The sequence below is a fragment of the Ptychodera flava genome, chromosome 16 (genome assembly GCF_041260155.1).
Source record: "Ptychodera flava strain L36383 chromosome 16, AS_Pfla_20210202, whole genome shotgun sequence".
Classification (NCBI taxonomy): Eukaryota; Metazoa; Hemichordata; class Enteropneusta; family Ptychoderidae; genus Ptychodera; species Ptychodera flava.
The window spans coordinates 39917553-39929866 of NC_091943.1; the positions used below are offsets into that span (position 1 = coordinate 39917553).

The window sequence follows — 12314 nt, forward strand, 5'->3', positions numbered from 1 at the left end:
ATGGAAAGGTGGGTAGGACTGTGGACATGTTGGTTGATTTGGTGTAGGTAAACTTTATATATTGATAAAATATATATAATGCATTCTAATGTATACACACATACACAACCACACACAAGTTATGAAGCAGTAATGGAATGTAATATATTTATTTAAACAATGCAATTGAATAACTGTGAATTATCAAAAGAACGTTGGCTAGAAGTTGTATGGCTTCACAAAAAACACTTGTATAAAGATAAATATATTATAATGGCAAAAATAACAATAAATATAATGTAAAAATAATCTGTAAATACTAAGTACACAAAACTATTTAGTTATACACTTTAACAAATATTAAATAGAGCATCAATGAAACTTGGCTCACAGTTAGTTTGGTGTGATAGGTCAGAATGAGTATACTCCTTGGAACATGTAGATTACAATGGCACATACAGACACCACATACCTACTATATAAGTTCTCTGTAGTGGTGGTGGTATACCAAATGTGAGTAAATCAAAAAAGTAATATAACAAATCAAATGAAAAAAATGCAGATTAGATACTGAATATGAATTTTTTTTTCTAAAATCTGCCACATGAAAAAAAATAGACAAATAAAAAGCATAACATAACACTGTGATAACCGAGTAAATAAAAACAAGGAACAAAGTGTAAATAAAAGCTGCAAGCAGAGTTGGCAGAGCCAAGCATTTTGTAAAAACTAATATGGGTGCCAGGGATTTGAGTGAAATTTTAGCACAATCAATTTTTTTTGTTCTGGAATTTAAGATTTTTAAGAGATTAAGTTGCTATTATTGGAAAATCAAATTTTGAAGTCATGCGTGCTGTATAAAACTTTCACACTGCCCAGACCTGTAAGTCATTGGGAGAAGCCCTGTTCGGTTTTGTGAAAAGTAAAATCTGGTAACTTGTTAAAATTTCAAGAATTTGGTTCACCATCTCTCATCGCCTCTAAACACTCTGCTACGTTTGAGAAGTGTACATACAGTTTTTTTTAGATGTGGGCTGGCAAACAATAGAAAGAAGAATAATAAAGAAAGAAAGAAAGAAAGAATAAGATTTTCTCAAAACTAATAGGGGGCTAGCGTATGGGCTTTGATGTGTAACTATTGAAAATACAATAATACTAACTGTGAGGATATGCACTATTATATAAAATAAATGAACTTGTCTTCAAATGCATAAACAATGATTGTAATAGTGACTATTTGAATTTGAATTGGTGTTTGTGTCTTATAGAAAATATTTGGATGTTTTCATGCTTATGTAGATTCTATGCTCTTAATGGCAATGATGGTATTGGTGGTGTTAGCCTTGAAATTAATTTCTCGGCCATCACAAAATGCTGCTACTTCTTGTTGTAGTTGTTATTGAAAGGGTCGATTTTGAGTTTTCTTGATAGGATCTTTGCTTGTTTTGGGTATATCTTGTAGGTGGTTGAGGACATGTCATTCTCCAGTGAGAGATTAAGAATTACACCTTTTCGTGATGATGGGCCTTGCCGCTGTTTGCAAAATGTGCATCTGAAATGAGAAGAGATATTAAAAACAGTTAGTTAAAGTTACAATTACATGTGGATGTTGGGTGGACTTAATTATCAAATATGAAGTGGGTGTGGGTAAATATTCAGAGTAATTTAGCAGGAAATGTATGGTGGGATATGTTTGTTATACCAAAACAACCAAAATGCAGGTTTGATAAAGGTAAATTATGGTCACACACGTTTTATAATTCAAAGTGCAGGTTTCCTCCAGTATGAATTACAACTAAAAATGTGGCTATAAACTATTTGCTGATTGACATTTTTTCATCACTAGTACACACTTAGGAAAATACTATACTTTGTCAGAACAAGAACAACCATCTTTTCACAAAAATTTTGGAGAATGAAACACGGTCCCTCGGGGACCGTAAATGAAACAATAAACTAAACTTGTTCACACCAAACTTGACAATGAAAGAATTTACCAACAACAGCTACGTAACCCCCCCCCCCAAAAAAAAACAAATATGAGCTAAAAACGAATTTCGAACCCTCCATTACATTATTACAGACCCACAAGTCATGTACCTTTCATTGCATGAACTGATGCACAAACTGGTGCTACAATACCCGGGTACAATACAAACGTACCGATCGACTACACACGACTGACTTGTGCCGATATTCAACGACGCGACATCGACACATAAACACTTCATCCTAATCATATGCACTCTATTTATATAGCGCAGTCGCCAGCATCAAAACTTGAAAACCGAAGTGGCGAAAGAGTACCTTGATTAATCGCAATAAAGGCAACAATATTTTTTTATCTAGACAAGGTAGAAAAACAAGAGAAAAACACTGGTTCGTTTTAGTCGTTCGCCGACCGGTAGCTCAATGATATGGGGTGAGAACACCGCCAAAATGATCTTGAAATCTTTATTTAAACTTATCTAATCATTATTATTCCATTATTTGGTGATTTCATCATTTTTACGTTATTATTTGGTCTTTATTATGCGATTATTTGGTGATTATTACGACATTATCTTGACATTATTACGAATTTATTATGTTAATTCGGTTCTTTTTCAATTATTCGGCATTGATGTCTTGATTTGGAACTTATTTCATCATTATTTTGCCATTATTAGGTGATTTGGTCATTTTTATGTCATTATTTGGTCTTTATTACGCGATTATTTGGTCATGATTATGACATTATCTTGATATTATCTTGACATTATTATGAATTTATAACGTTAATTCGGTTCTTTTGCCATTATTCAGCATTGATGTCTTGATTTGGAACTTATGTCATCATTATTTTGCCATTATTCGGTGATTTGGTCATTTTTACGTCATTATTTGGTCTTTACTATGCAATTATTTGGTCAGGATTACGACATTACCTTGACATTATTATGAATTTATTATGTTAATTCAATTATTCGGCATTGATAACTTGATTTGGAACTTATTTCATCATTATTATTCCATTATTTGGTGATTTGGTCATTTTTATGTCATTATTTGGTCTTTATTATGCGATTATTTGGTCATGATTACGACATTATCTTGATATTATCTTGACATTATTATGAATTTATTATGTTAATTCGGTTCTTTTGCCATTATTCGGCATTGATGTCTTGATTTGGAACTTATTTCATCATTATTTTGCCATTATTAGGTGATTTGGTCATTTTTATGTCATTATTTGGTCTTTATTACGCGATTATTTCTTGATATTATCTTGACATTATTATGAATTTATAACGTTAATTCGGTTCTTTGCCATTATTCAGCATTGATGTCTTGATTTGGAACTTATGTCATCATTATTTTGCCATTATTCGGTGATTTGGTCATTTTTATGTCATTATTTGGTCTTTACTATGCAATTATTTGGTCAGGATTACGACATTATCTTGACATTATTATGAATTTATTATGTTAATTCAATTATTCGGCATTGATAACTTGATTTGGAACTTATTTCATCATTATTATTCCATTATTTGGTGATTTGGTCATTTTTATGTCATTATTTGGTCTTTGTTATGCGATTATTTGGTCATGATTACGACATTATCTTGATATTACCTTGGCATTATTATGAATTTATTATGTTAATTCGGTTCTTTTTCAATTATTTGGCATTGATGTCTTGATTTGGAACTTATTTCATCATTATTATGCCATTATTTGGTGATTTAGTCATGTTTATGTCATTATTTGGTCTTTATTATGCGATTATTTGGTCATGATTACGACATTATCTTGATATTATCTTGACATTATTATGAATTTATTATGTTAATTCGGTTCTTTTGCCATTATTCGGCATTGATGTCTTGATTTGGAACTTATTTCATCATTATTTTGCCATTATTAGGTGATTTGGTCATTTTTATGTCATTATTTGGTCTTTATTACGCGATTATTTGGTCATGATTACGACATTATCTTGATATTATCTTGACATTATTATGAATTTATTATGTTAATTTGGTTGTTTTGCTATTATTTAGTATTTATGTCTTGATTTGGAACTTATCTCATCATTATTATTTCATTATTTGGTGATTGGGTCATTTTTGTGTCATTACTAGCCATCATTATGCGATTATTTGGTCATGATTACGACATTTTTAAGACATTAGCTTGGCTTTCAATTATTTGACCTACTTTATTATCTGAACTCATTATTTGACCTGCATTTGAACCCTACCCAGAAATCATTGCACATCACAATGGCGGCTGTGATTTGGTCGGTCTCCTCGGACAGAGAGAAAAAACCGGGCTTTGCGTAAGTTTTAAAGCGCAGCTCAGCATATCGCGTATCTAGAATAGTTGGGCGTGCTCGAAAACAGAGGTCGACCACGATTTCGGATTAAAAATCGATTGTTTTCGGCGGCGGAACTGGGCGCTCCATACTGGAAGCCAGCGGGCTGTCGACAGCCCTAGCCCTGCCACGTAGACTCTCGTAGAGCCACTAGCACCATCGTAGTTGATAGCGCTTTTAGTGTCGTAGAAAAGGGCACTAAAAACGCTATCAACTACGGTGGTGCCTGTGCGTAGAGCTAAAAGGTGTTATTAATACCCGAACTCTATCATATAAATCGGCCCGACACGGTTTACATCATAGGGCACAGCAATGCTGGGGGCCTCGACCTCCACGCCTATCTGCCTGAGTCTATGAAACCCATGGCTATACGTAGCTGTGGGTCGATCCACTGTGGTGTTTTCTGACCGGATTCCTGCCTTTTAAACTTTAGGCTGGTTTTGACTTTTACGATTTTGTGGTGGGGGGTTAAAATAGTAAAAGTCAAACCAGCCCGTAAAAGGCAGCAATCCCGTCTGAAAACACCACAGCTATGGACCCACAGCTAGGCTATACGCATCGAGGCAGCATTTTTGAGCTTACTCAATTTTAATAGAGCCGTCTTTTTAAAATTTTGTCCTAAACATTGTGTTTAGAAAACTTCAATGTGATTCCGAACGATTCCTTTTTTGAAGAAAACGTCGAACCTTTGTAATTGAAATATATAAACCATGATTTATCAATGTGATATATATATTATGCTAAATTACAATAGGCCTAAATCATTTATAGGTGATTAGAATGGCATGATGTAGGCCTAAACAGGGCGGAACTTTCCGATTCCACTGTACCCGATTATCAGAACTTACTTTTAATTTTCTTGTATAGTTCTGAACGTTTTAAAAGAAATCCGTTTCTGATAACTGGCTTCACCAAATGTAGAAATTATTGCGGCTTTTCAATATGATTTGAGTTGGGCCGGTGATCGTATATATTTCATTTGTACTTGAGTACAACGCGTCTCTATACATGCTATAGCCGAGATATTGAGATGTAAGGTTTTGAAATCATTTTTCTAGACGATGTTATATGTAAAATTAAATAAATTTAACAAACAGGAATGATATCGTACAATATTTGACAAACAATTTATATGGACAGAGTCGGTTGCAAAAATGTCAACAATAAGCAGGGAGGAAATTTAATTCCCGTGAGTATTTCAATATAAAACTTCCAAAAGGTAAAATATATTCGTACATTTCCAAGAATTTTCCATAACTGATGCATCTTTGAAGTTACGGTTACAGGTAATATTTAATTTCTTCCTATATGCCCGTGGTATAAAAATTGAGTGTGTTTCAAGTCCTCGCATACCGTCCTTCCCGAAATGTTATTTTCAAAAATACTCCTTGCAGTAAATGTTTATTTGTTTTAATAATTGCCAATGTCATAATACTGTACAAGACACGGCACAACAGCTATGTGTATGGCGATGCTTCGGTGTATGCAGTATGTTTTATTTGCCTAATCAACACAGCAAAAAATACGTACAACTTGCAGCTTGAGGAAACAGCGACTGCATGTTCGGCCGTGTGGACTTGATAAAAACAATTGTTTTCGCTATTAATATCGCGCTCTGCGGAAGAAAAACAACATCGCACAATCGAAAGGGAAAACAAAAGAAAGAATCAAAATCGTGCATAGGGAGACAATACAGTTTTAAAGGTTGGAGTCCTAACAACGAATCAACATACTTCTTTACAGGGGAAAAGTCATAAAGTTTCATGACAAACAACGCAATAAAAAGTCGTTAGGTTAGCGACCGTGCCCTTATGAGTTTACGATAAAAATAACATATGTTCGAGAATAGTTCCTGACAAACAAAAATGTAATGTGGCATACGTATGATAAGACATCTTCATTGAACGAATATTCCTTGATACTTATCACCGGCTTTTCAGACTGTAGCATACAGATGCAACTCTAAATGGCCTTAAAATAAGATAAAAGAAAAGTAGGCCCTATTGCTTTCTCATTTTTTTTCATAATTCTCATCTGGACTCATCTGGATGAAAAGGCTTCAATAATGGCACGAATATGTTTAAAATGTAATCTTAACCACATAAAGGGACTGTGGCTTCCTTAACTGTGACTAAGGCAAATAGCCATCAAAGTCAGAACTACTTTCCACAATGTTAAATGTCGGACATTTACTTTCTGGTATTGAAGTTTGACGTCCAACATATTTCCGTCATACACAATCTATATATCGGGTCTAATATCGGTACTAGACGACACAAAAATGACTTGCCGTCTGTCGCAGCACGCCGGGTTTGAGAAATTGCCGATATTTTACTTCAAGCTGATACATATCGGCGATTTTGGGACTCTAAATTATAGTAATCGACACTGGGCAATTCTAGAATGACTTGCCTTGCGTCTCAACACGGCGGATCTGTGAAATCACATATATTTACTCGATATTTATCGGCGATTGGGACCATATGGTCACTAGAATGACTTGCCTTGTGTCTTAGGCACGTCTGATCTATGTAAAATCTCCGATGTTTATCGGCGATTCCGTACAAATGTCCGATATATATGTCAGAGATTTGCCACCTCACAGATCTTGCAAAACCCGCCCGGCAAACCCGATTTCCTCAATATGGCTCTAACTTCGATACTTAACGATACTATACTTGTCAAATCGTGGGCAAATAATTGATGTTTATCTGGGAGATCACTATGTGTAAAAACTGGTCCAGTGGTCTAGCCAAGCCCGACTTCCGTAGTCCGAATCTGACTTAAATTATACGATACTTGTCTAAAACAGTGGGTAAATATCCAACATCGGAGATTTCACCATCTAACATATCTGACCATAAAACGTAGTTTTTCTCGCGGGGTCCACGATCTGACCAAACAATTCTAATTTCGATACTGTGTCGTCCAAAAGTCCAATGTTGCAGTGTCCTCGAAATTCAGTTTACCGCGACACATGCAAAACGGTCGATGCGCTATAAAACAATTACGCTATTATGACCACAAGGAGATCTTGAACCTAACAAATGAAATGCTTTACAAATCAGGATATTGCATAGCGCCACTCATTACTTTGGCGATAAAACGTGAGGTGGGCCCTAGGCCTAAGGTCTTTGGCTTTGACGTCGTGCCGATCAGTCTGTTAACTTTTATTTGCGAATCGCGTTTTGCAAATCTCTTGAAAGAATAAATTTCGTATCTTTGAATAATTTTGTCGGGTATTTAGCTTAGCAAAACATTTTGGTAAACATCTGTACATACAGGAAAAGTTTAACGTTACTGTCCCTCGTCTTTAGGAACAGCAGGACATCTGTCAAGTGTTACTGGTCCGGCATGAAAACAGCTGGTCTTAGGCCACGGGGTTAGCGTGAATTTCGCACGCTGGCTATGCGTGGCAGGTTGGGTGTAACCTCGCTCTGCATGGCAGGGCTGTGTGTTACCGGCGTTATACGGCCTGCCTAATGTGGTGGGAGGCCGTATAACGCCGGTAACACACCGCCCTGCTACGCAGAGAGCTAGGTGTAACCACAGTCCCTCTACTCTGGGGATGGAGGGACTGTAACTGCCTAGCCTATAGTATAGCTATGGAGACATGCCACCGTCGGCTACCCCCACCACAGCCCAGTTCCGCCGCCGAAAACAATCGATTTTTAATCCGAAATCGTGGTCGACCTCTGTTTTCGAGCACGCCCAACTATTCTAGATACGCGATATGCTGAGCTGCACTTTAAAACTTACGCAAAGCCCGGTTTTTTCTCTCTGTCCGAGGAGACCGACCAAATCACAGCCGCCATTGTGATGTGCAATGATTTCTGGGTAGGGTTCAAATGCAGGTCAAATAATGAGTTCAGATAATAAAGTAGGTCAAATAATTGAAAGCCAAGCTAATGTCATAATAATGTCGTAATCATGACCAAATAATCGCATAATAATGGCTAGTAATGACACAAAAATGACCCAATCACCAAATAACGAAATAATAATGATGAGATAAGTTCCAAATCAAGACATAAATACTAAATAATAGCAAAACAACCGAATTAATATAATAAATTCATAATAATGTCAAGATAATATCAAGATAATGTCGTAATCATAACCAAATAATCGCGTAATAAAGACCAAATAATGACATAAAAATGACCAAATCACCTAATAATGGCAAAATAATGATGAAATAAGTTCCAAATCAAGACATCAATGCCGAATAATGGCAAAAGAACCGAATTAACATAATAAATTCATAATAATGTCAAGGTAATGTCGTAATAATCACCAAATAATCGCATAATAAAGACCAAATAATGACATAAAAATGACCAAATCACCAAATAATGGCATAATAATGATGAAATAAGTTCCAAATCAAGACATCAATGCCGAATAATTGAAAAAGAACCAAATTAACATAATAAATTCATAATAATGTCGTAATAATCACCAAATAATCGCATAATAAAGACCAAATAATGACGTAAAAATGACCAAATCACCAAATAATGGCAAAATAATGATGAAATAAGTTCCAAATCAAGACATCAATGCCGAATAATTGAAAAAGAACCGAATTAACATAATAAATTCGTAATAATGTCAAGGTAATGTCGTAATAATCACCAAATAATCGCATAATAAAGACCAAATAATGACGTAAAAATGACCAAATCACCGAATAATGGCAAAATAATGATGAAATAAGTTCCAAATCAAGACATCAATGCCGAATAATGGCAAAATAACCGAATTAACATAATAAATTCATAATAATGTCAAGATAATATCAAGATAATGTCATAATCATGACCAAATAATCGAAAAATAAAGACAAAATAATGACATAAAAATGACCAAATCACCAAATAATGGCATAATAATTGTGAAATAAGTTCCAAATCAAGACATCAATGCCAAATAATGTCACAACAACCGAATTACCAAATAGGTTCCTTATTATATCAAAATAATATCCAAATAATGATCAAATAATTGCATAATAATGGCACAATATTTACATAATTATCACAAAATCACCAAAATAAATGGAATAATAATGATAAGATAAGTTTAAATAAATATTTCAAGATAATTTTGGCGGTGTTCTCACCCCATACAATGACCCGCTAAAACTACATGTACTTCCGGAATTTACTGCAGCTATTCTCGCGAGAGTTTTGACGTCACACGTGAATGTTCTGCGCAGTTCACCGAAGTGTTCAATGCGTGAAAAGATAAGCATCCCCGTCAGCGCGTCTGACTGCAACTTTTTATGAGCTGTCAGGCAACTTGTCACATGAAAAGTTTAACGCGCCAAACTCAAAACATTGTGGCGCGAAACCAAAAACATCCACTCGCCAAAACAATTTTTTAAAACCACGCCTCCAAATGTATCATTTTTTTCGAGAAATGTGGTCTTTGTTGTACTCAAGACTGACCATCAAATGCAAAGTTACGGCAGGAGATCTCATATGGCCACGCAAAGCGTGACTATATCTGGGGTTGAGATCTTGGGTCAATTTTATACCAGCCACATCAAAGATCTGGATTTGTGCGGGTCTTGTTCGTGCAGAAAGTTCACGAATTCATTGCAGTAGGCAATATTCGCATCAGTGAATTTCTCATAAGCAACTGGCGTCAATTTTTTGAACGTCCAGGGCCCACCCGATAGACGTGTTCTCACAGCTCGTCCAATCGTACTGATGGAGATATCACCATACTCCGCTATCTTTTCTTGAATAGCCCTGTACGTCATAGATGGCCGAGAGCGTTTTAATGTTTCAACCAGTTCAATGTCACCATCTTTAAGCTTCGGGTACGATCCCCTGTTTCCCTTTATTGGTTTACATGATACAAAGCGGCGCCATAATTTTCGTACCCCTTGATCACTAAAACGAAACTTTTCAGCGACCTCGCGAAATGGAGAAAAATTACCAGTAACTGGATCTCCAAGCAGCAGTATTTCCTGTACAATACAGTTCTGCAAATCTCGGGAGGTCGTTTTCCCCCTTTTCAATCTCCATCCAGTTAAACTTACAAAATTATATTCTGCCATGTCGCTAATTATGCCGGTCTGCTGACGTGAACGTGGCCGTCGAAGCTGTTTGTAAGCCTTGAAAGCGTGCAACAGAATATTATCATGGTGGGCGTGTCTTTGACTTTGCGGTTTGGTTTCGCGCCACAATGTTTTGGGTTTGGCGCGTTAAACTTTTCATGTGACAAGTTGCCTGACAGCTCATAAAAAGTTGCAGTCAGACGCGCTGACGGGGATGCTTATCTTTTCACGCATTGAACACTTCGGTGAACTGCGCAGTAAGCACATGTATAAATGCATTTTACACAGCCTAGGCAGACTTGATCTCGCAAGACTTTGTTTTCATCAGGACAATGCCGACCGCCCGTCGCAGCAGCGAAATTGAATCGTCGTGTTCTTAGTTGCTGGTCTCGGCCAGTATTTCTTACTCAATCGAAAATTGAAAAGTTTAGGAGGATTCAAGCTGCGAAACATCAGTTAAAAAATCTACTAAAATATAATCGAGATATTCGTGATACCAGGCTGATTGTAGAGGTAATGTTGCGCGGATGACCGCACCGTGCGTAAACACTGTAAACCTTACGCAGAAAATGAAAATCACACCGGCCCTTTCAAAAGCGACTTTACTGATGAAAATCACACAGAATCAGTCAGACATCAAAATGAAAATGGTCGACATGCGGATTGGACGTAATCTAAAAATAACCTCACAACAAGTAATCCGCCCCGTCATTTCGGGACATTTACTGATGAAAATCACGCTACTTCAAAAGCGAGTTTACCGACGATAGACGTATAGTACCACAAACGCCTCCCAACTGAACAGACAGACATTCAACGCTACTCGCTAGGGCTTATAACAGACGTCAGTCTGGCATCAATAATCGACATGCCGTTTTGACTTAAATCAAATTCAAATTCACATCAAAATACATGCTACACAGTTCACTAGATGTAACCTCACAACAAGTAATCCGCTTTGTCATTTAGGAACATCTTGACACGGCCACAGGCGTACGGAATGTTTCCTAGATCGTCGTCGGATGGGAAGTGACGGACACTGCATGCACCGTGAGGCCGAAGGCCGAACCTCGGTACTGTATAACAATACCAAGGTATGACGCGGAAAACTCGACCGGTGGCCGGAAACAAACGAAATAAAGCATCTACCTCAAAAAAAATTACATCGACCGGTCGGAAATACCTTCAAACTTTCAAATCTTTACTCTGGTTACAGCATTTCTTTCAAATCTGCCAGTATGGGCGATAATTAACTGTCCGGCGAGTACTCGCACTTGCATTGCCACTTCGCCATTTTGAATAGCTTTTTACTCCCGAAAGCCTTTGCAAGTGGACGAGTGACCCTGTGAAGAGTTTGTTTACAAATGTCAGATGGCGGGATTCACAAGCATAAACTTTCCATCGTTTACGTTGATTGCCTTGTTGCCAGATGGCTGAAGTTGCATTCACTGACAGTATAAAATTTACCTAACGGTTAACGGTTGAATTTAGCGGTTGTGGGGTCACGGGGTCACTCATCCACTCGCAAAGGCTTTCGGGAGTAAAAAAGCTATTCAAAATGGCGAAGTGGCAATGCAAGTGCGAGTACTCGCCGGACAGTTAATTATCGCCCATAACTGGCAGATTTGAAAGAAATGCTGTAACCAGAGTAAAGATTTGAAAGTTTGAAGGTATTTCCGACCGGTCGATGTAATTTTTTTGAGGTAGATGCTTTATTTCGTTTGTTTCCGGCCACCGGTCGATTTTTCCGCGTCATACCTTGGTATTGTTATACAGTACCGAGGTTCGGCCTTCGGCCTCACGGTGCATGCAGTGTCCGTCACTTCCCATCCGACGACGATCTAGGAAACATTCCGTACGCCTGTGGACACGGCAATGCCGTTTTGAACAATTTCACAGCCG

The 12314-nt window shown here is 37.0% G+C and overlaps 1 protein-coding gene across 1 annotated transcript in view; it reads right to left on the minus strand.

Annotated features, from left to right (window-relative positions):
* LOC139114825 (uncharacterized) overlaps positions 1-11557 on the minus strand; it is a 514135-nt gene extending 502578 nt beyond the window's left edge. Inside the window, exon 1 of the transcript XR_011547951.1 lies at positions 11398-11557. The gene's annotated coding sequence lies outside the window, so the exon portion shown is untranslated. The remainder of the gene's footprint in view (positions 1-11397) is intronic.
* Between the last annotated feature and the right edge of the window lie 757 nt (positions 11558-12314).